Source organism: Nuphar pumila, chromosome 4 (assembly GCF_984573655.1).
Source record: "Nuphar pumila chromosome 4, dmNupPumi1.hap1.1, whole genome shotgun sequence".
Classification (NCBI taxonomy): domain Eukaryota; kingdom Viridiplantae; phylum Streptophyta; class Magnoliopsida; order Nymphaeales; family Nymphaeaceae; genus Nuphar; species Nuphar pumila.
Window position 1 is genome coordinate 108622467 of NC_143252.1, and position 25405 is coordinate 108647871.

The window sequence follows — 25405 nt, forward strand, 5'->3', positions numbered from 1 at the left end:
CCACCTGCATCTTCTACGTATTCATGTGCATCACCTACACTAGCCATATAAACCAAGGTTGAAAATATCATATCGTTACTCATATCGGTCAGGCCCAAAGTAACACCATATTGTATTGTATCGTAAACGTATCATAAATTTTCAATAACAAAATTTCAAAAAATTCAACAAAATCAAGAAAAAAAAATAGCAAAAATTCTAAAAAAATAATCACATGAAACAATGATGAATTGCACAAAATACAACCATAAAATCACATATGAAACATTTATGTCTCTATGAGCCACATAAGACAATATTAAACATCAACTAATATAGAATCATAGATAATATTGCATGCATATCTCACAAGAATAATGCAAAATATTAAATATCTTGCAATTAAGAACATTCTACAAAACTCATACTTTCATACTACATAAACAAAAATATTATGGCAATAGTTACACTTGATTTTCAATCAGTTTTCACTCATTACTTGAGTGCCTCATTGCCATGCCGGATCATCTTATGCCATCTTTGTTGGAGGAGTCTGGAGCCTGATTTCAACCTTAATATAAATCTTTAATTTTCGAGAAAAGTTGGCGACAGGTTGTAGGAGGGCAGCGCTCCCCCTCCCTCGAGGCTAAATTTTTTTTGAGAGTAGCTTTGTAATTTTACTTATAATAAAGATTTTTTACCTTAACCCATTTTTTTGAGTGAAAAAATGGTGAAAATGCATTTTTTTTTACCTTAACCCACTTCTTTGGGTGAAAATACAATTATAATGACTTCTAGATAAATGGAGAAGTCAACCCTCAAAAGGTATTTAAACCCCCCCCCCCAAAAAAAAATAACTTTCGGCTTTTTAAAGGTAGCCGAAGGTGTATCGTACGATACACCCTGTATCGTACTATACGGCACGATACATGAGTATATAGTACCCGATACGGGTACGATACACACTCGTATAGTGATAGGAGTGTGTATCGTATCGCAAAACCTAAAAATAACGATATGTATCGCCGTATCGTGTGATACAACACTGATATAAACACAAAGGTCAATTCTATGTTCAATACTGATCTATTATTTGGAGATACTGAAGGAGAAACTCAGTTGCTTTTTGAAATGCAATGGCAACACAGATCAAATAATGCTCCATCCAGGAGGTTTACATGAGTTAAGCACAAAAGTTAGCAGGACTTAAAGAGCTTTAGTGCAAGAGTTGTCTATTCACCACCTTCAGCTACACATGAATTGATTCTGGATCATGTAAAGGGAAGGGGAAAATGGAATCTGAAGATTCTATGCATGACAACACTTGACAAATTGAAGAATGTGATAATGTACCATCTACAAATGCAGCAGGTGATCATGTAACATATCTGAACTAATAACTTATGGATGCTGCACCTATCCTCATAGTGTCCCACATCCGGCTTTAAATATTTCCAACCACTTTCCACTGAAAACTACAAGTTTTATACAGCTTTGAACCAAATCAATAATCCAAGAATTGTATCACTATGGGTCATTTGCATGAAAAAGTAGATAAGCCATCGATACACTTTCCAATACATCAGTCACAGCAGCTAAAAGTGTTAAGACATGGTTGCCAAGTCATTCGCTACACCAGTTACTGTTTGAAGAAGATCTGTTCCTGATACAATATAACACCAAATAGAAGTGCTTAGGCATGGTTGCCAAAGTGACAATACCAAACTCATGGGTTTGGAAAATGGAACCTTTAACAAATTGATATTGAAAACTAGACAGGTGCACACAGGCTATAGTTGGAATCTCATTCATACAACCAATGCAGCGAACCCCTGTTCCACATTTCAAATAGGAGTGCAGGACAGTTACCTTATCCAGTTCCTGCATTATCCCTAACTAAAACATTATCCTGTTTAAGGGGGGAAAAGGAACTAGCTTAAAATAACACCGATCAAGAACTACAAGAGAAGCGCATGGAAACAGAAATGATCTCCTTTCCCACTGGAATAAATTAAAGCGAACGACCACATCAGAGCAATCATGGAACTTACACCAAACAAGAAAACAGACGCTAAACAAGCCAAAGATTCAGAAATAATATAATAAAGACCAATTCAAAATTCAATTTGATAGAAACACACAACATAAATGAAAACAAGATAGACCCCCACAAGAAAAGCATTCAACAGAGGAAATAACCTAAAAAACTAAAATACCAGGGCACTGTAAAACAACTGCATATGCATCATACACAATAGAGCCTCGTCTCCATGATAATAAAAAAAAAACAGGAGAGCTCACAGATATGATCATAATGTAAACTGAAAAAGAAAAATCAGAACAAAGGTGCTTCAGATTATAACAACAACTAACATTACAGCTACCATTCAAACTCCATCCTCCATAATAAAAACATAGACCCCAAAAATCATACAATTGTTATTATTTAGGATTACATCCCAACCCTTGTTCACAAAACAAGATAGGAAAAAGAAAAGCCTTCCCCAGTATCTTCACTCTATCAACCAATATACATATGAACACCAATTGCTAGTAGGAAGATACAAAGCAATGCAAAATATATAATGGAGTGGACAAATATTGACAACCCACTGGTCTGAACGTTGCCAAACTCGACAAAACGGCCTTTCCCGGGAATCTGAAACAGGAGGCCCGGGCTCAGCAACACGAAGAGGATCACAGCGATGAATACCGGTCCCCAATCCGCCAATTCTCTCCCTCCTTTTCCTTTTTCTGAGCAGAGAAGAAGATGGTGGTGAAGCTAGCGAGTTTCTAGAGGGGTCTTACCCTGTACTGGTGATGAAGGTTGTGTGAAGAAAAATGTGAGCGGTGTGAAGAAGATGATGATAAATGATGATGGTGACGAATATAACGATGGATTAAGGCACCAAAAGGGTCTGAAGAGTGTTGGGGGATGGTGGTATAATGAAGAAGAAGATGATGGTGGTGGTGATGGTTTCGTGAAGGAAAATGTTGGGGGTGTGAAGAAGATGATGACAAATGATGATGGTGACAAATAGAATGATGGATTAAGGCACCAAGAGGGTGTCAAGAGTGTTTTTACCTTAGTGGCCATGTTTTACGGAGTTGTCTGATAGTAATATGTCTGATAGTAAAGAGCTCACTCTTTTTCTAGCGATCGAGAGTATGGCCTTATCCAGAACGAGCCTCTCATTCTTGATAAGAAATAAAAAGTTGTTGCTGAGATAAACGGCTACCCAAAAAGAAGTAAATCTCTCAGCAACCCTTTTGAGAAGGGATTACTTACTGGTGTATGCGATGTGTGAGTGAAAACCTCTTTTAAAAATAGGCCGTTTATGATATCCAATCCTACAATAGTATCAGAGACAACTTCGGTGGGGCGTCAGGTTCAGTGGTGTGCATGCGATCGACTCCAAACGTCATAAAAAAAAACAGATTGAAAGACAAAAAGGTCAAAACTATTATTAGTTTTGTTTTTTTTTATATCTAGCAAATCTCTCAAAGAGAGATATGTGTTTGCGTTGTTTTTTGATATCGAAAAAAAAACACAGATCCCGAGATCTGCATTAGTTGATTTAGCCAACCAGAAGCCTCATCAAGAAGCTTTTGCCATTTTTTTTATTTTTTTTTAAGACCGACTCTAGATCACTGAGCAAACATCTCAAAAAAAAAGGGGTCAGTTTTTGTTTTGGTTCAATATCAGGCAAATCTCTCAGGAGAGATCTGCATTTTTTTTTCTGCAAAAAAAAAAAAACAGATCCCATCAGGGATCTGCATCAGGTTTCAAGGGCATAGAGACTCCATTTTTTAAACAAAAAAAAAGTCGCCAGCATCCGACGACCTCAGCAAATACATAAATATTTTTTTTAAAGAAAAGTTTGATCCTCCGACCTCTGTATCAAAACAGAAGAGACCGGGACATTCGCGATGAAGCTTCTGTCGATTTTCAAACAAAGGGATCGGCTATATACTGATTTCCAGGGCATATTACGTTTCTGTCCCCGGTCTTTTTCAGAAAGATCGGTCATATCCCTTTGTCAGGTAATTTACATAAATACCCCTACTTTTAGATTAATTATTGGGTATATCTTTCTGCAATAAAATTACATTGGACTTATAATCTTTGTAATTTATTACTTATGTATCCCTTAATTACAGCAGAAGTCCTTGTTTTGTTAGTAATCTCAGAAAAGGACTCAATTTCGGAACATTTTCTAAACAGGGTTAGCTTTCTATTTTTTTTTTTTTGCAGAAAATCCCTGTTTCTTTTTAGTTCCTATTTTAGGATTATTCTTGAAAATCTTTCTTCTGACTTTTCTGAAATTACAGAAAAGTGGTCAAAGTGTGCAAATTAGCTCAATTTCAATTACAATCAAGAACATGATTATCATACATTTTATTTTATTGCATGAAATTGAGCTATTGATCATGAATTTTTCTTTGATTATAAACATGTTCTTTTATGCATTCATGACTGATATTGTCTTATTATTCTGCTTGTTGATTGTTGGACTTAAACTTATCATGTTATGCCATATTTCAAAAACCAACAGAAAAATGATAAGTAGAGTTTGTACTACTGAATTAGCTAAAACTGATAAAGTCAATGGTACAAATTTTCATATTTGGAAGAGGAGGATTCTTCTTGTTCTGACACTCGAGGGCATCGAAAATGCCCTTACTACTGAAATGAGTGACCTTGGTACTATTGCTTCTCACGAGGTTAAAACCTCATACACCAAATACAAAAGGGACAACATGTTGGCCAGAACCAACATGTTAACATATATGGATGATGATTTCATTAGGGTTTTTGAGGATTACCCTACAACCAAATCTATGTTTAATGCTATCTCCAAGAAATATGACACAACCTCAGAAATACACATTCAACTTCTCTTGGAACAATACAATTCATGTCGTATGCAAGAGAATGACAATGTTGTTGACCATGTCAACAAAATGCTAGTTATGGCCAAAGACCTGACAATTGTTGGAAATGTGATTCCTGACCAGATGCAGATATCCACAATTCTGCATAGTTTGCCATCCTCTTAGAGAATTGTACAAATTGCTCTTAGGTTGAATTCAAAACATCTAACCTTGGAAGAACTTTCTGCTCAACTAAAAATTGAGCAACACATGCAACAAGACCGAAAGAGCGAATTACACTTCGCTAAAGATGGACCTTCTCAAAGTTATAACCCTTCGAGACGCCCATAATTCAAGAAGAAATACTTTAAATGCAATGGCAAATCTGATAAGAAAAATGATCCAACATTCTGCAAGCCGCAGTCAGCCGCCTCACAAGTAAAGTGCTTCAAGTGTGGAAAACCTGAACACTTCAAGAGAGATTGCAGGAGCCGGGCAAATAATCACAATGGCAAGAACAATGAAAGCAATCAACAAAAAGCGAGGTGAGATATTATCTGTGTGATATCGGAATGCTCTTATGCAGACCAAGCTCTTTCAGGTTGGTGGGTGGACTCTGGGGCTACACGCCATATTGCTATGACAAAAGAGGGAATGGTGGACATGATCAATTACAAACCTGGTGAACATCAAGTGTACATGGGCAATAACACCTACTTTGATGTTATGGGTGTTGTGACATATTGGATTGAAACAACCAAAAATAATGTTTTATTGTCCAATGTCCTATTTGTACCGTCAATGAGGAGTAATCTAGTGTCTGTCCCGACCTTGGTTGCCAAGGGCATTGAAGTTCGCTTTTTTACCCAGAAAAGTCACTATAGGAAAACATGGTCGAGTCCTGTTTGATGGGGTCTTTGATCAGAACCAAGGATTGTTTAAAATTTGTGACTCAGACATGAATAAAATTACTTTGACTTCTGCTTATATTGATATTGTCCTTAATGTGAATGTAAATGTATGACATCAACGACTTGGACACATTAACTTAAAAAAGATGAAAAAACTTGCTGAACTACAATTAATACCAGACTTTGATGAATCGTCTTTCCATAGATGTGAACCTTGTATTTACGGAAAAATGACAAGAAAATATTTTTCCCAAAATGTCACTAGAGCATCTCAATTATTAGAAATCATATACACAGACATATGTGATCCCTTCAGGACTCCAACGCATAAAGGAATGCAATACTTTATCTCCTTTATTGATGATTTCTCTCGGTACAATTATGTTTATCATATAACCTATAAATCTGAAGCATTAGATAAATTTAAAGAATATCATCAAGAAGTTGAAAATCAACTTAGTAGGAGGATTAGAGTTTTACGGTCTGATGGGGGGGGGGGAGAGAATATACCTCAATTGAATTTGCTGAATATTGCAAAGCCAATGGGATCAGACCGCAAACTACTACTCCGGGCACACCTCAACAAAATGGTATGGCTGAACAGTTTAATAGAACTCTTCTTAATATGGTTAGATGTATGTTATCTAACGCTTCTTTACCTAAAGTATTTTGGGGAGAAGCCTTACATACAACAACATATGTATTAAATAGAGTTCCATGTAAAGCTATTGTCACAACCCCGTATGAATCATGGACAGGAAGAAAACCTACTCTCTGCCACCTTCGTAGATGGGGTTATGTAGTTTATATAAAAGTTATAAAACGATCAAGGGATAAACTGGATACCAGATCTATAAGATGTATTTTTATCGGATATCCTAAAGGATCCAAAGATTATAGATTCTATCACCCAGATAAGGGTTTAATCGAAAGTAGAGATGCTATCTTCTTGGAAGATCAAAACATGGAAGAAGTTATTCCAGAAATAAACAAAGATGATCCTCTTGATCTATATTATGATTCAGATGACTTACAAGAACCTATGAGTAATGGCAAACCTGTTGAAATCAATCATTCTTCTTCTTCTTCGCAATAGTCTCAGGTTGGACACAAAAGGTCTAGAGCTCCTCCGTCTTACGTGGATGACTATTATGTCTATCTATCAGAGGAACTATGTTATGCTTTAGACATGGATGACATGGAAGATAACCTGTCATATGGTGAGGCAATAAACTCACGTGAGTCAATAGACTGGGTAAAAGCCATAGACGAGGAAATTGAGTCCATTGAGAAAAACCAAGTCTGGGAATTAGTTGATTTACCTGAGGAAAGAAAAACCATTGGTTGTAAATGGGTATTAAAGAAGAAATTTAAATTTGATGGCAGCATTTTCAAATTTAAAGCAAGAGTAGTTGCTAAGGGTTTCGCTCAGAAAGAAGAATTAGATTATGTTGATACATACTTGCCGGTTGCAAAGTTCTCCTCGATAAGAATAATTCTTGCAATAATAGCTCACTACGACCTAGATTTACATCAAATGGATGTTAAAACCACGTTTCTTAATGGTGAGCTTAAGGAAACCATTTTTATGGATCAACCTGAAGGCTATACAATAAAAGGAAAAGAAAATAAAGTATATAGGTTGAAAAAATCCCTATACGGACTCAAGCAATCACCAAGTCAGTGGTACTTAAAGTTTCATAAGGCTATTACATTATTAGGCTTTGTGGCAAATAAGTTTGACCACTGTGTTTATGTCTGGAAAAGTGAGAGTAAATTTGTTATTCTCTCATTATATGTGGATGACATTCTTCTGACTGAAAACGACAATGATATGATTGTTAAAACTAAGTCATGGTTAAATTCACAATTCGAAATGAAAGACATGGGAGAAGCATCTTATGTTCTTGGAATTAAAATCACTCGAGAGATAAGCTCCAAACTTTTAAGCTTGAGTCAAAAAAGATATTTAAATCATATACTCAAGAAATTCAAAAATGAGTGGTTGTAAGCCAGTTAGAACACCTGTGGTAAAAGGTGTTAAGTTGAGTAAAAATGATAGTCCAGGTAATGGACAGGAAAGGCTAAATGTCCCTTATGCTCAAGCTGTCGGAAGCTTGATGTATGCTATGTTTTGCACTAGGTCGGATATCAGCTTTGTTGTTGGCCTCGTTAGTCGCTACCAGAGTAATCCTGGTTGGCCACACTGGCAAGCAGTAAAGAGAATATTTCGATATTTAAAAGGGACTATAAACCTGAAATTATGTTTTCAAGGTGATACTTTAGAATTAACTGGATATTCTGATGCTGACTTTGCAAGCAGCAGGGATGATAGTAAATCCACCTCTGGATATGTTTTCCTCCTGGGAGGAGGTACGGTTTTCTGGTCTTGCAAAAAAAAGGTTGTGTAGCACAGCATACTCAGGAAGCGGAATATATTGCATGTAATGTAGCTGCCACATTTGCCATTTGGATAAGCCGCTTCATTAGTGATTTGAAGCATAAAATAACCAACAGGCCAGTCCAAATTTATTGTGATAATCAGGCTGTCATCTCTCTTATGAACAGTGGAGCTGATAATTCAAAAAGTAAACATATAATGGTAAAATACCATTATATTCATGATATGATTGAAAGAAATGAAATCAAAGTCAGCTACTTTCCTACATCTGATATGATTGCTGATCCTTTAACCAAGGGTATATCAGAGGAAATGTTTTCAAAACACGTATCCAATATGTGATTAAGATAAGTCTAATATAGACATATGTCTTGACGAGAAACTCAAATATATAACTCATTCCAGGATATTGATGCAAGGAGAACACTCCAATAGTGGGAGGCCAAAACTTGCATCTAGTTTTGTTTCACATGGCCAAGTGGGAGATGTAAGTAATTGTGGTCATGTTTCATAGAGTTGTTTCAACCGTTAAAGAGAGAGGAGGGCCCACTCTTTCTCTAACGATTGAGACTGTGGCCTTATCCAGAATGAGCCTCTCATTCTGGATAAGCTCCACGTAAAACATGAAGTTGTTGCTGGGGTAAACGGCTACCCAAAGGGAGGTAAATCTCCCAGCAACCCTTCTCTATTTATTGAGAAGGGATTACTCACTAGTGTATGCGATGTGTGAGTAGAAACCCCCTTTGAAGCAGGCCGTTTACGATATCCAACCTCAAATCCTCTGTTATCTTCTTCACTTCGATCCTTAAGGGGGATGGTGGTGTGATGGAGAAAATGGTGGGCTTATGAAGATGATGATGGTTTTATGAAGGAAAATGTTGGGTGTGTGAAGAAGAGGATGATGGTGACGAATACAATGATGGATTAAGCCACCAAAAGGGTCTGAAGAGTGTTGGGGGATAGTGGTGTGATGAAGAAAATGGTGGGCTTATGAAGATGATGATGATGGAAATTGGTAGAATGATGAAGAAGAATGGTGGGGAGCGATTATCAGAGAAGGAAGTGGGGGGACATGGTGTGGTGGAAAGAAGGGGGAGAAAGACTGAAAGAGAAATGAGGAGAGTGAATCAAGAAAGGGGAAGACAAACGGCTGCCTTCCACATGAATTCGGTGCTTGGAAGTCCAGGTTTGGTATTTAGCGTTGATAGGAGTTGTCATTTTATCCTTTTCTGATTGTATATCATTTTCTTTGTTTGTTTATTTTTGGTTTACAGTGTGAAAATGACAGCACAGAACAACCCCCTTTGGTGAAAATAGCTATACTGCAAAGTTTTTGCGGTAATTTTCATGAGAAACCGAGAAATGGCGAATCCCACTATAAATATAATGCAACAATGTTAGAATAATTATCATGATTTTTTATGAGAATAACGATCATATACTTTAGCAGCATTACAAGCAACGTCACCAATATCCATCTCCGAAAAATATCAGAGGCAAAATTTCGTGATATATTGAAAATTTTGTTTTTCATGGAAAAGGCCTAAAAAAACATTACCATATATAAATATATATAAATAATATATATAACATAGTTAAAAATATATGAAAATACAAATTTTAGAACCGCTGTTTTATTGCATTGATATCACCATAAAAATATAATGTTTTAAAATAGGCGATATTTTGAAAGTGCCATATTTTTCAGTATTGTATCAGTCTTTGAAAATATTGTGATAAAACCATGATATTTTCAAGATAACTGTTATATTTATGACATAGATTACAATAACTCTCTTACTACTGTACTAAAAATTGTTGTTAGTATAATCTACATGTGAAGATATCCAACTCACAATTTTATGTATTATACAGATGTATTTTTGAAGACCAAATAAAACAAGTGAGGAGGATATGTTGATTTAGATGTGGTTCAGCAATATTAACCGGGTTTACCGTCACATTCAACTCATCCAATTTTTGCTTTTCAAAATTTCTTGGCAAGGTAAGTGTATTTCGATGTTTTACAATAAAAAATTTTTGAATGAGAAACCTTGGTGTGCTGAAAAATAAAACAAAATCTACAAAAAAATCATATTAAGTTTGCTTGTTTGTCATGATATATCAAAAGTGATAAAAATGGATTTATCAGAGTAAAACCATGATATACTTAATTATCACTAGTATTTTTCACATAGGTCTCCTCTGATATGAATGTATCGGGCCTGATTTCAGCCTCACTGTTATCCTTGGAAGACAATTATTCTCATGATCACACTGTTGAGATTTTTAGAGTATATGTGATAGTGGTGGTTATGATCATGAGCTAATTTTGTCTGGTGAAAACAGTACATGTGGCAACAGGTCAGACCTGTGCTTGCCCATGTCACAATGACACGCCATTTACAGTGCGTGTCATGGGCGACACAAGTCGGGCAGGCAATGACATGAAATTATTTAATTTTTCTAAAAAATAATAATATTTTAATAAATAAAATTGTAAACTTATCAATTGATGCTTTGTCTTGGTTGGTGCCATGAAAAGTATTCCAGTTATAAAAATTGCTTGTATTATAGGAAATGACGTTGAACTCGTTGGGCATCATTTGTAGTCGGGCCTGCATAACGCATTTGCGTGTTTTTTTGCTATGTTTTACCTCTTTAGCGCCACTAAAGATCCTGAAAGCGCAAAAAAAATGAACATTTGATCGTGCATGTGATCAACAACCCACTTGCATCCCATTATCATGAAACACTTTGTGTCTGATGATATACCCTACTCAAATAAATAAATAAATAAATATATATATATATATATTTTGAGTGGTAGGTGGTGCGATTTTGCAATTGGTTATTTTTAAATAAGAACTACATACCAAATAATAAATTAAAAACCAGTACTTGCACTCGTGCAGAATGGCAAGTCGGATCGTCTCTTAAAGGAACATGAAATATGGCATACCATTTCACTTAAAAACCTCACTTTATTAATATTTCAAAAGAAAATAAAAGAATTACAATGCAACAAAAGTAAACACGATTAAAATGAAAGTAAATCATAAACTAAGCTCAGTACTTTCTGTCTTCGGGCTCAAGTAAAGAGGTAATAATAGATATCCTCCTCTCCAAAGAAGCAACCTATAAAAGAAAATACGTGCAAAATAAAATAACACAACTATTCTTATACTAACTAGACTATCATCAAAATAACAAAAAGCCCGTAGGACTAACAATTAAAAACTCAAACAAATTAATTCTAACTAGATTTGAGAACAAATGAAATGTAATCAATAACTAATCAACAACAAATCTATCTAATTTAACACTACTAAAAAAACAAAAACAAAAACAAAGGGATTGTTAATGGTCACAACTAAAAAGTAAATTAAATAAAATATACCTATTTTTTTGACGAAAATCAATGCACACACACACAAACTAGACCTAACTAACACTAATATATCGAATAACACAAAGCAACACCCAAAAACAATAAAAAAAACTAAACTATTCTACCCAAATTATAAATAAAAAAAACCCAAACTTGGCAGGACCTGTCAACTTTGGACAGAGGATGGGCGGGATCAAAATAGATTAGAATATCCTCAAATTTGGCATAGACCTAGACAATATCCTCTAGTCACGTGTCCACCTTGTCTCTAAACGAAACTCTACAAAAATTCACATGAAATGATACACTAAAACACAAAATTTACTTTACTGATTTCTATTTTAATGATAAAACAATTAAAAGCTAATTAAAAACTAATCAATTCAAACTAATTAAATACTAATTAGAATGAAGACTATTCTAAAATCAATTTCAAACTAAGAAATAATCACTAACTTAATGACAAAATGCTGAAAATTAATTAAAAACACTGAAAAAAACTAAACCGCCTCATATAAGTATCTACCGCTAACTTATACAAGAACTTAGCTAATATCAGCTAAATCAGACCTAAAAACAATAATGATAATAGAATCTAACGCAAAACAACAAGATAAAAATAAATTTTAATTTAACTAATATCAAATTAATCAATAAACAATTGAAATTAACTATGACACGACAAAATTGCAAGACACACTAACAATAATTGACGCTATTAAAGCTAATTTATCTAATTCTAATTAGTCTAATCTCAAATACATTTCAAAAGAAAAATTGAAAAACAATTTAATTAATAAATTGATTTAATAAACTCACAAAAAACTACATGCTTAATCTAATTAAACCTATTCTATTCCTAACTATAGGTAGTGGGTGAGAAGACTTACCAAAAGGGCTATCCGATGAATTTTAGAAAGAAGAGAGCGACCCACCTTCCTTAAAATTGCGTACGCATGTTTTTTTTCCTTGCTGCACATTGATATCCTCTTTCTGCACACATCCTGGAGCCGAATCTATGAAGGGGAAGATCAATGGAGAAGAAAAGATGTTCGGCGGTTGCTAGATGATTTTCGGTTGCTGACAATGAAGGTAATTGGCATTTTTATGCCAAATCTGATTTGAAGCTCCAAAAGATTGTACCTACAACAATTAAATACAAAATACAACAAGAAGAATAGAAAAAAATGTGAAGCACACAAAGATTTAAAAGAGAATCACATAGAAAAATGAAATGAAAAAGAGAACAAGAAAAAAATGATGGAGAGAAAGAAGAGAAGAGGAAGGATAAGAAAACACGAAGAAGAAAAAGAAAGAGGAGGGCACGACTTCCAAGGTTGTTGGACGACTCTTAGGGTTACTGTATCTTTCTTTTTATATAAAAAAAATAACCCTATTCCCTAAAACAGCCCTTAGTTCAAGCTTCAACTTATTAAAATTTATAATTTACATTTAAGCACCATCTTTGAGGCTGATTCAATCTTTTTTCACCTTGGATCTTCGGATCTTGGATGGGTTCAAGTATGGATCTAATATAAGGTCCATGATAATGGCTTTGGGTCTGATCTGGATCCAAATCTCTTTAAAAAACCAATTTCATTACCTTGAAATAACTCTATCTCTCATTTTATCTCGGTTTCAAACAAAATTTGAATCGAAACTTTAAACATCACAAACATGAATACTTAGGCCATAAAACCACATATAAATTCAAGAATATGTGATAAAATGACATGTATTTCATGCATTATCAAATTCCCCCATGCTTGCTTGTTTGCCAGTCCCTGAGCAAACCAATTCTAAGCAACCTTTAACTAGATACGCTAAGAAACTAAAAATAACAATGCATAAATTCAAAAGCAATACAAGTATAATTCTTAATTAGCCTAACTCACTTTCGTAAGAATCACGATTGCATTTAGCATATGCAAGAAGCCCTTTAAACCCCTGAGTTACTCTAGTGGGCGAGTTTGATCTCGCGAGGGTTTACAGTGATGCTACCCACAAACATCTCTGTCATGAATATATACAGTCTTTTCCAAAAAGCATTAGGCATTCGAGAAAATGAGTTTGACCATATATTTCATGCAAATGCATTCTCATAACATGTTTAGAGTCTAACACGCCTTCACAATAATAAAGATTTTTCTTCTAGCTTTCTAGAGTTTGTAATTATTTATGCTTTTTTTTCATAAAATCAAGCACATTCTTATTATTGCCTATCTATCCTCACATGTCTATTTTCTGAACAATTTTCAAAATTCTTTAAGTAATGAATTTTCATTAAGCTCTTTTCTCTCTTTGTTTTTTTTCAATTTGAGCACTCTGTCAATTTTCAAGCTTTCACAACCCATGTAGCGAGCTTTAGGTCAGTGACTCTCAGGCCAGACAACCTTAGAGCACCAGATACAAAGTATCCCTCAGACTTAATCACTCGAGTCACTAAGATCTCAATTTTCATAGTTATACATAGTTTTCTTCCTGTCATATGCAATGCCTACACCTCTTAGGCTTTCTAATGGGTCCATGTAACGATTGTTGGGCTGGTCACTCCTAAACTAGACGACTTTAGGGAACCAAGTGTAGAATACCCCTGAGGCTTACTTGCTTGAACACACTAAACCACAATTGTTGACTATATTAAGAAGTTTGATCCTCCTAGTTGCCCTATTCGCGTGAGCGCAAGCAATTTGCATTATGCTTGAACCCAAATACTAAGGAACAACTAAGAATTTTAAGACAAACTACACATGTACTATTTTCTTTTTATCACTTTATATTTTCACTGCTTAGTTTTTCATAAAACAACTGTTCATATTCATTCATGCAATTCAAAACAAACTTTAACAATCATATCCTATATTTTCTTTGAAATCCATATAAATAACCACTCTTTCTAGATTGGATTCAGATTTTTTTTTCGCATGGGGCTTAAAAATCCTCTAAATTGTTAGATTATGTAAAAACATTCATATAATGTTAAAACTTGTTTCTCAAAAGCCTAACTTCATGTGTGTTTGCCAAAAACCAATATATGGAAAAAAATGGGATTTGCATCTCATACCCTCTCCTATGCTTGAATGATACTGTCCTCAGTGGCATACTACAATGCAAGAATGCAAATATTCATGCACACCTAAGAAACATAGAAGAAAGATGAGAGAAAGGAAAGATATAACTTGTTTCTGCGCAGAACCCGATGCGATAAATGTTGCCTCATCCATGCACCACCACCATGCACACACAAATACACAATTTTCTGTTGGTTTGGCATATGAATTGCTCACTTCAAGGTTCCATGTTGTCTTGTAACCTGTGACTCATAAACACTAAAAGCATAAAAGATTAAAGCAACGATTTATGACAGTTTATTCAAAAACTAACTAACAATGAAAAGAAAGTAAAGCAATCTAATATATTCTTAATATATGATTATGATACAAAATCCCTACTCAGTTCCTACTTGGCAAGATCCAAGGCCTCACACTCTCCTGCCTGTGAGCCATCTAAAATGTAGGGTTTGAGTAGTTGCCCATTGACCTTGAAAGTACCTCGTGTGCTAGGATTGTACAGGGTCACTACACCATGCAGAAAGACCTCATGCACCATGTAGGGACTATCCCATCTTGATCTGAGCTTCCCTGGAAAGAGATGAAGATGAGAATTGAAGAGCCACACTTTCTGCTCAGGCTTGAACACTTTCCTGACAATGTGTTTATCGTGAAATGCCTTGGTTCGAGTTTTATAGATCTTCATGTATGCATCATTTCTAAGTTCTTCGAGCTCACTCAACTGCAATTGTTGCTCCTTGCCAGCCTAGGTCATATCAAAATTAAACTTTTTGATTTCCCACTAGGCCCTATGTTCCAACTCGACAGGGTGATGGCATGCTTTCCAAAAAAATAAACGATAAGTTGACATGCCAATAGGGGTCTTAAAGGCAGTTCGGTAGGTCCACAATGCATCATCAACGCATTGAGACCAATCCTTCCTGTCTAGCCGAATTATCTTCTCCAGAATCCTCTTAATCTCTCTATTTGAAACCTCTACCTATTCACTGGTCTGAGGATGATAAGGGGTGGCGAACTTGTGGTGCATAGAGTATCTTCTCAAAAGAGAGGCAACCTGCACATTAAGTGCTTGCCACCATCACTAATCATCTCTCGTGGTACACCAAACTGACAAAAAATATTATGCTTAATGAACTTAAGCAATACTTTATGAGCATTGGTCTTAGTTAGCATGACCTCGAACCACTTGAAAACATAACCAACTACCACAAGAATATATACATTTTTGAATGATGGTGAGAACGAGCTCATAAAATCAATGCCCCAAACATAAAAAATCCCTACTACAAGTATGGGGTGCAAGGGCATCATGTCTTTCTTGGACATGTTCCCTGACTGCTGTCAACAAACACAATATTGACAGAACTCATGAGCATCCTTGTGGAGGGTGGGCTAATAAAATCCAGACTGCATAACCTTGGCTGCAGTTTTCCTACTACTTAAATGCCCTACACAAGCCAAAGAATGAAAAAAAGTAAGAATGAACTCATACACTTTCTCTGGGATACATCTTCTTATCACTTGGTCTGTACAATACTTGAACACCTTTGGTTCATCCCAGAAATAGTGCTTAACCTGCGCTAAGAATCAATCTCTCTCATTCTTTCCCCAATGCACAGTTAGCTGCCTGGTCACCAAATAGTTCACAATATTGGCAAACCAAGGCAACTGCGATCACCAACTTCTATGATCATGCAAAATTTTTCCTCTTTAACTTTTTATCTCTTTCTCTTTTCTTTCTGCCTCTTTTCCCTTTTTGAAGGGGATAAAAGAAAAAAAGAAGAGAGAAGAAAAATAAAGAAAGAAGAGGAAACTCTTTGCAAGGTCTCACTTGACCTTTATTTGAAAACATTTTGAAATTACTCACCTCCATTTTTGAAAATTTGTGGGAAAAAATGGAGAGACAGGATTCGCTCGTCGGTACGAGGTTCAACCGTTTCTGGTGCCTTTACCAGGAGTAATTGAACAAAGGATTGAATAAATGCATTTTGCTTTACCTAAATTTTGTCTAAGTGATTGTTCTAAAGTCCTAAAATACATAAAGAATCATGCTTGTGCAATGCAAATGCAAAGGTGTATGCTTTTGAGAAAGTACTTTAATAATTTTGGATTTTTTCAAGTGATTTTGAAGTAAGTTTGAAAACATTTTGAAGAAATGGTTTAAAAGGTTGAAATTGATTTGGAAAAGTTGAATTCCGAATATAAACTTGGGATTTAGAATGAATTTGAGTTTTGAAAAGAAGTTTTGAAATTCTGAAGTTAAAATGAGATTTGAAGAAGGAAGTTTTGAAAGAAAGTGAATTTTGAAGAAGAATGAAATTTTGGAGAAGAAATTGAAAATAAGAGTGGAACTGAAATTGAGATTTTAAACTTTGAAAACTAGATTTAGAAATAGAATTTGAAATCAGAATGGAATTTCAAAGTTGAATTGAACTTTGAATTTGGAATATTGAGTTGATTTTGAAATTGAATTTGGAGATGAATTTTGAAATTGAGATTGAATTTAGAATCTAAAATTGAAATTGAAATTGAAATTGAAATTGAAATTGAAATTGAAATTGAAATTGAAATTGAAATTGAAATTTAAAGAAAGAATTTAGAAATTGAAATTTCAGAGAAAAGGAATTTTGAAAATAGAATTGGAATTTGGACTTGGAATTTAAAAATCAAGGTGGAATTCTGAAAATGGAATTAGATTTGAAATTGGAAATCCAGATGGGATTTGGAAATGGAAATGGATTTGGAAATCCTCAATTGTTCTTGAAATTTGCCATGAAGTTGGAGAAAATCAATTTTTGAGATTCATAATCAATCTCAGAACTTTTGATTTTGGATTTCAAAGTGAATTGGATTTGAGAACCAAACTCAGGATTTTAGAAAGAACTTAGAGATTTTGGAATTTAAAATAGAAATGGAGAATGAAATTTGAATTCAAACTTGAAAATTTGAAATCAGAAGATAATTTTGGAAAATTGGATTTTGAATTTCAAGGTGAATCTCAAACTTGATTTTGAATCTCAAAATGAATTCCAAAACTTTGATTTAAAATTGAATTAAAATTCAAGACTTGAAATAGATTTTGAAAATGGAAATAGAAATAAAGAATTTGAATGAAATTTGGAAATTTTGAAAATATGAAATTCAGAAATGAGAACTGAAAGTTGGAAATCTTGAAATAAGATTTGAAGCTTAATGGAATTTGAGAATGAAAGGTGAATGTGAATTGGTAAATACAAGTTGAAAATGATTTTAGAAATGAGAAATACAAAAAAATTTATCTCAGAAATCACTTGGAATTTGTAAAATAATTTGAAAATAATTTGAAAAAGAAATGTAATTCTATCTTAAATGATGAATGATGTTAAAGGATTTGAAAATTGGAATTAAAAGCATATCTTATTCTTTAGGAGAATTGAAATGAGATTAATATTATAATACATTCATGACTATGGTCACAAATGTATTATAATATAATCTATATTTGAATTCTGATAAAGAACAAGATAAATTTTGGTGCCTTTATAGGATTTAGAATGAAATTAACCTTTAATATATCTTGACTATGACCTATGAATATATTTTAAGTTAATTTACATGCCAATTCTGATAAAGGAAGAAATTTTTTAGAAAAATATGATGATTTTCAAAAGGGACCCAGGTGAAGGTCAAATGTTATTCCATAAAAGTTAAAAATTCTAAGTATTATTCACATTTTGATTATAGCCATAAATGTGAATCATTTACTTAAGATTAATTACCTTTTATTAGAATGGTGCACGTGCCATTCGTGTTTCACCATTCGTGAATTTTTGAAATAAAAACAAAAATGATATGAAACAAGTAATTTGTGAGATTTACATGCTCATACATTCTATTTTAATGCAGGAAGGATAAAAATTCTCATTAATACCTAACTATTACAACATTGAAATTAAAATTACAAGAGTCTCTAATTTAGGAAGGAAAGTAGCATTTTCCACATATTTCCTGCAAAACTAAGTTAGCACAAGGTGGAAGATGCATATAGAAAGAAATGTCACATTGAATTTAGGATGCAAATAATGGAATGTTCATGCATTTATCTTGTGTCAATGAAAATTCAATGCATCATACTTGATGAGAGAATATATATTGGAATATGTTTTATACACTAAACTAATGATGAAATGCACATGTAATATCCTAAGCTACTAAAAAGATAAATGTTAAAATGTACATGAATATCCATATGAGAGAGATATATATACAATGCCTTAGGTAAAATGTGAATATACCTGTATTTGCCTAAAGTGTTATACCTTATGCAAATGAAGAATGCTCATATGCCAGATGGAAAGGAAGTATATGTGAGCATAATGCACATATATTCAAGAGGGGTCTACTACCATGCAAATGCAGGGAATGGGTGGGTGAATGGGAGTGTACAGTGTTCGGTATTGCTATGAGTGAATATAAATGCAACAATGGAATGAAGAGGTACATCAGTGAATGCTTGTGTGAGTTGCAGCAAATGGTGTTGTGTAGGGAGTGAAAATGCTGGGGAAGATGAGTAGTGTTGAGATGAGGGAGTGAAGGTGAGCACAAGAGGTGCTGTGTGGTAGTGAGGGGATATATAAAAAAAAAAAAGAATGTTGATGCAATGCAGTGAGGGTTGTGCTGAAGATGACAGGTGAGGATGGCAGCTGTGAAGGCAATGATAAAGCAGGTAAATGGGCGATAGCAGTGAGATGCTTGATGTAAATGGAGGGTGTTGGTATATAGTGTTTGGTGGAGCATAGTGTAAGTGATGTGATGAAGGAAGTGGTGTTGGTGCGCATGGAGTGAATGTGCAGGTGGAAGTGATTAGTATAGCAGGTAGAAGTGAAAGAGTGCTAATGGTGATGTTGATGGTATGCACAAATGTTGTATATAAATGAAGTATATGCAGCAGTGATATACCAGTGTGATAAGCAGGTGAACTTGAGTGGGTGATAGCAGGAAGGGGGTGTTGTATGTGCTAATGAAAGTGAGATTGAAGATGTGTATAGGTGGTAGCAGCATAGTGACGATGGGACAGTGAATAGGTGTTGGAATGTCAGCATCAAATCATCGATTTGGGCTTTATTTACAGCTCCTAATGAACCCACATAGTGAATAAGCAACAAAGGGGATCACTTCCTTCCTTGGGGATCCTCCCTTTGCCCTCAGACATATTTTGTTATCAACATTTAACAAGCCAAGTCACTAAGATTTTAAACATGACAAGTAGTGCAACTCCAGCATTAGGCTTCAAAAGGGATACTGTGCACACAGGGGACAACCAGAGAGTGTGCAAGTGCTATGGTGAAGATGTGCTGGCGGTTGAAGTGGTTGAGGGGTTGTAGTGCCTATTGCACTTACAGGTGAAGAGGTAGTGTTTGTGCATGGTAAGGTGCAAGTGTTGCAGTAGATATAAGCAATGTGAATGAAGGGTAACAGAGAAAACTCTCACGACAGGTAGAGAAAATAGCATACATGGAACCTATCTATTCAGCCATGTAAAATGAAGGATGGAAAACTATTAAGATCTAACGACAGTTTGGATCCACATTCTCTAACTTATTTATTATAAGAAAAGGACATTATCAATAAGCAAATTTCAGAGTTGAAAGAAAGCTTATACAAGAATTTGGTGGCCATAAAATGTTAAAATTAAAAATAGCCAAGGTCGGCTAAACATACCAATCATGATGTGTGATCAAGCCCTACCCATACATGACACCTAACATATTTTTATCAGCAACAATATGCACATAGGAAGCAGGTGGGTTGAACCTGTATATGCAAAAAAAAAAAAAATGCTACAGATAAACAAGGAAGAAAGATATATAACAGAGAATTGAAAAATTAATTATGTAAGTGGCATCCGACTGCAATTCTCAGGCAGATTTGAAGAAAATGGTAATAATTGCTGAACCTGTGTATGGAAGTCATTTGCCGGGTTAAGCAAGTTATTACAGCAGATCGCCTATAGCGATATTGATTCGAGCATACAGACTGTTGAATGAACATGTAAACTTCTCTGATCCGACGAACCCATCATTTAGCAGGTAAAAAGGAACTCCTTTGTCGAACAGGAGAATCTAAATATTCTAAAGCATCAAAAGAGTATATCGCTTCATCAATTGAATAGATTAAATCACAGTTGAAGTTGTGGACTAGGTAATCCATAGCTCCGATAATCTCACAAAATCTAAGCCGTGACTGGTGAATTCACGAGATTAAGTTGCAGAGATTCATTTGGATATGGACAAGGCATAAACTCTCGATCGACTTCCAGAACATGAAATTTTAAATTTGCTGCATCATTGAATCTGATGCGCTATATCCAAATTGGATCGATGTGAATTCAATTAGCATGCATCAAGATAGAGATCATCGTCAGACCTTAATAGATACGATTGATTACATGTGTTAGAAGGTTCAGGTCATCATCAACTCATCAATTGCATATAATAACACCTAAGAGGCTAGAATAGCATAGATCTTTATGGAATGATTCTAGCAGAGGCATGTCGTTTGGTATCACGAATGCAGATGCTAGCTAAATAGGTACAATGCAATGACTGATATGTGATAGAACATCAAATGTCGGTCAGAAATCAAAATGCAAACAAAAATCAAAATGTGATGGACGATTAAGATAAAACAGGAAATCAAATATCAGGAAAAGAGATCAAGAAATCGAAATTTAGGAGAGAAATCAAGATATAAACAGGCAGTTGAAAATTAACAAGAAAGTTAAAAGGGGAAAGATTAAAACGAAACAGGACATCAATGGGATGCGATGTACAAGATGATGATGGGATTGAATTAAAACAGTAAGTAAAAGAATGACATACTGGAACGTAAAACGTAAAAATGGAAAATAAAGAAAATAATATCATGAACTGCATAGGGGCATTGAATCTAAATGGCATAAATAGACGTTTAAACTTCCATGAACCGACAAAATTTGAACAAATAAATTGCAGAAGTAGAAGAATAGAATGTTGAAATACGATGATTCCCTTGATATTGCAGGTCTGTAACTCGATATTGCTATATGCAAATCGAGGTTATAGAGAGTGCGTCAATGGGGCAAAAAACAAGAAAACCAAAAGAAAATCATAAAAAGCAAAGAGAGAAAAGGAGTACTTATCGTAACTACTGCTGGAGGTTTTATTTCCTTTGCCCGCTCAGAGGGAACCCGAGAGAAAGGAGGAGGAAGACAGAAGAAGAGGTAGAGGAGGAGAAGAGATGGATCGTGGAGACTAAAGGTTGCCGAATTGTGGATCAGAGTGGAGACGAATGGATGAAGGCTTGAGAAAATGGATGCCTCTCTTCGACCCCCTTTGCAACGGTTTTATAAGAGAAAACCGTTGCAAATTTTGTAAATCGGGTCCATTGAGTTTTATAAAATTTCAAAACAGTGATTTTTCACAAAAGCTTTTCTTGAAAAGAGTTTTACTACGAAATGTTTTCAAGAAAAGAGGGTTAAGCTATATATATATAATTTCTTTTCTTTTCTTTTCTTTGTGTTTTCGAAAGAAACTCTCTAAAACTATGGGGAAAAACAAAGGATGAGTTTTTGAAACATTTTGCAAAATATTTATTTTAAAAACTTGAAGTTTTTCATAAAAGAAGGTTTTTCTGGAAATATAGGGTTAAACTTTGGAATTTTTCAGAAAACGGATCTGGATCCAGAGTTTTTGAGTTTTTGGATCTTGAACTGAGGAACAGAGAACAGTGGATCCAAATGGATATTGGATGAACTGTCTGAGCCATTCAGAATTTTTTTTTTTTTTTTTTTTTAGAATTTTAAATTGAAAATTAGATAAGAGGGCTCAAAATTGGATTTTGATATCATATCCGGATCCAAAATTGGGTCTGATGTGAAATTTGATTTGGATTTCGGATCTTCAACCAGTGAATCCGAGAAATGACTTAAATTTAATTAGAAATTGATCCAAATTATTGAGAAGATGGGGGCCAGGGGCAAAAGGGGAATTTTTTGTAATTTTTTAAAAAATTTGGAGTGTTCACACTACTGCCATAATTTGCTCATCTAGAAAAGAATTGTTGATTGGTCTCTGATCCATTGTGGAATCCATAATTAGCTTAAAAAGATAGTCGGCTACTACATTCTCAGTGCCCTTCTTGTCTCAAATCTCAAGATTGAACTTCTGTAGTAGCAAGACCCACCAAATGAGCATAGGTTTGGTGTCTTTCTTGCTCAGCAGGTATTTCAATACTGCATGATCATAATAGACAACCACCTTGGAGCCAAGCAAATAAGACCTAAACTTGTCTAATGCAGGCACTACGACAATCAACTTTTTTTTTATCGTAGTATAATTCATTTGGGAATAAAAAAGAGTCATACTTGCATAGTAAATCACATAGAGCTTTCTATCAATCTTCTGCCCTAAAATGACTCATATGGCATAATCGGACACATCACACATGATCTCAAATGGGAGCATCCAATCCAGAGATCTCAAAATTAGTGCAGTGGTTAAGGCATCTTTGAGTGTCCAAAATGCTTTTCTGCACTCTTCATCAAAATCAAAGGGCTGAACTTTGGCCAATAAGGCAAACAACAATTTAGAGATTTTGCTAAAATCTTTAATAAATCATCGATAAAATCCCATATGCTCTAAGAAAGAATGCATTTGCCTCATTGTAGTAGGTGGGGTCAATCATGAAATCGACTCCACCTTGGCTTGATTCACCTCAATCCCTCTCTTGGACACAATATATCCAAGCATAATCCCCTCCTGGACCATAAAGTGACTATTTTCCCAACTGAGAACAAGATTTGTCTCCATACAACATTTGAGCACCCTGGTCAACTTATGAAGATAATCATCAAAAGAAGTGCTATACACTGAAAAATCATTCATGAAAATCTCCATAACATCATCCACCATATCGAAGAAGATTGCCATCATGCACCGCTGAAATGTAGTCGGAGCATTGCAAAGCCCAAACAACATACGCCTCAAAGCAAAGCTGCCATAGGGACATGTAAAGGTCATCTTCTCCTAGTCATCAGGGTGCACTGCTACTTGATTGTATCCTTAATAGCCATCCAATAAATAGAAGTAGCTCTGCCCAGCGAGTCTCTCAAGGATCTGGTCAATGAATGACAACAAAAAGTGGTCCTTTTGCGTTGATGCATTAAGCTTCCTATAATCTATACAGACTCGTCACCCTATCTTGGTCCTCATAGGAATAATCTTCCCTTGCTTATGATGCAAAGCATCTAGATGAGAAGAGCATTGAAGATGAGTTGGATCTAAATCCAACTCTATAGACTCGGTCAGAGCAACGTTACTCGAGGTGATCTTCTCTCATGCAAGACTTCTCTGGTCCAATTGGATCCTCGACATAACCCGTGTCTATCGATAGTCTCATTTTGATGTTCTGATTCCATGGTGACAAGCTTGGAATCATATTAAACATTTCTTATTTTATTTTTATTTTTTAGGTGCCAGATTCTATGAATCTGGATAGTTCTAGTGTCCTATATGATTTTTTTTGTGGCACTAGAGGGTGTATGGGGATGAAGCGTAGTTTTCTTTTTTTCTTTATCGCATTAAATTTTAATGCATTTTTGTTTTGGGTTTGGATCTTAAAGTTATTTTGGATCTAGCCTAAGATCCAAACCAATTGGATCCCTATGTGGCACCACTTCGGGTGAATAGCCATGGACCTCATTTGAATTGTGGTTGACCAAGAAAAGTCCAAATAGTTGTTGGAGCTTGTTTAATGCTCTTATTAAAAAATAGCCAATTCTTGGCCCTGGAAGGAAGCAACCTTGGGAAGGCCTTCCCCTCCTTTATGATAATCCTTTTTTTGGTGTTTAAGATCCCAAGGGGGGCTGGACTTTTCACTTTGAGAACAAAAAAAAAACATTTTTGAAAGTTGTGAGAGAGAGGAAACTCTAGCATTGTGGCTGGTTTAGTGTATTCTTGAGCGTGATTGTACATGGATGAAGGATTGAAACCCATCTGTTGTTCGAGAGGTGTCTTCTCTGAGTTTTGAAGGCATCATTGATTGCATTTTGGACTGGAAACCATTATTGAAGATTATGGATTTAGTTTCAAGTTACTATTGTTGTTGTTTATATAATTCTATCTTTTCAAAACTCGAGTTGTGTGGATTTACATCGGTTATTGAACTTGCTTTCTTCTAAAGATAAAATTGGATTTACTTATACTGGGTGATTCATGTGCGATTTTGCATTCAGGATTGTTAGACACTGTCCCGGTATTTAGATTGTATCTCTCTAGATACTGGTCTGATTTAAGCGTTCTTAGACTTGATGTAAAGCTAAGATCCGCCTATACAACTTTGATGTTTACTATTTTTCCTGAATCTACTTCATAATCTAGCTAAAATTCCTGAAAAAATCCATTGCCTGAATGTGACCAACGTCCTACTCTGTTATTTATATCTCTAATAGTGTTTCATATTTTAATTATTTCTCTAAAACAGTTAAACAAAAATTTATGAGCTTTATCTTGTTGGAAAGCTAATGACTAGATCTACAATTTACTTGTTTGGCATTTTGTCTGAATCAATTTTGTTAGGCCCTCAAAATCCCTGACAAATTTGGATGTTTGATGTGTCATGAACTCTGTCTGTTTTTTTGTTCATTCCAGGACAAGTGTAGTGTTTAATTCATAACTTGGTTCATGCTTCTTTGGTTCTTGATTTCTTTAATATCCTGGAAAGTTGACATTTGAAGGAACAAATTTTATGTTGTGATAAT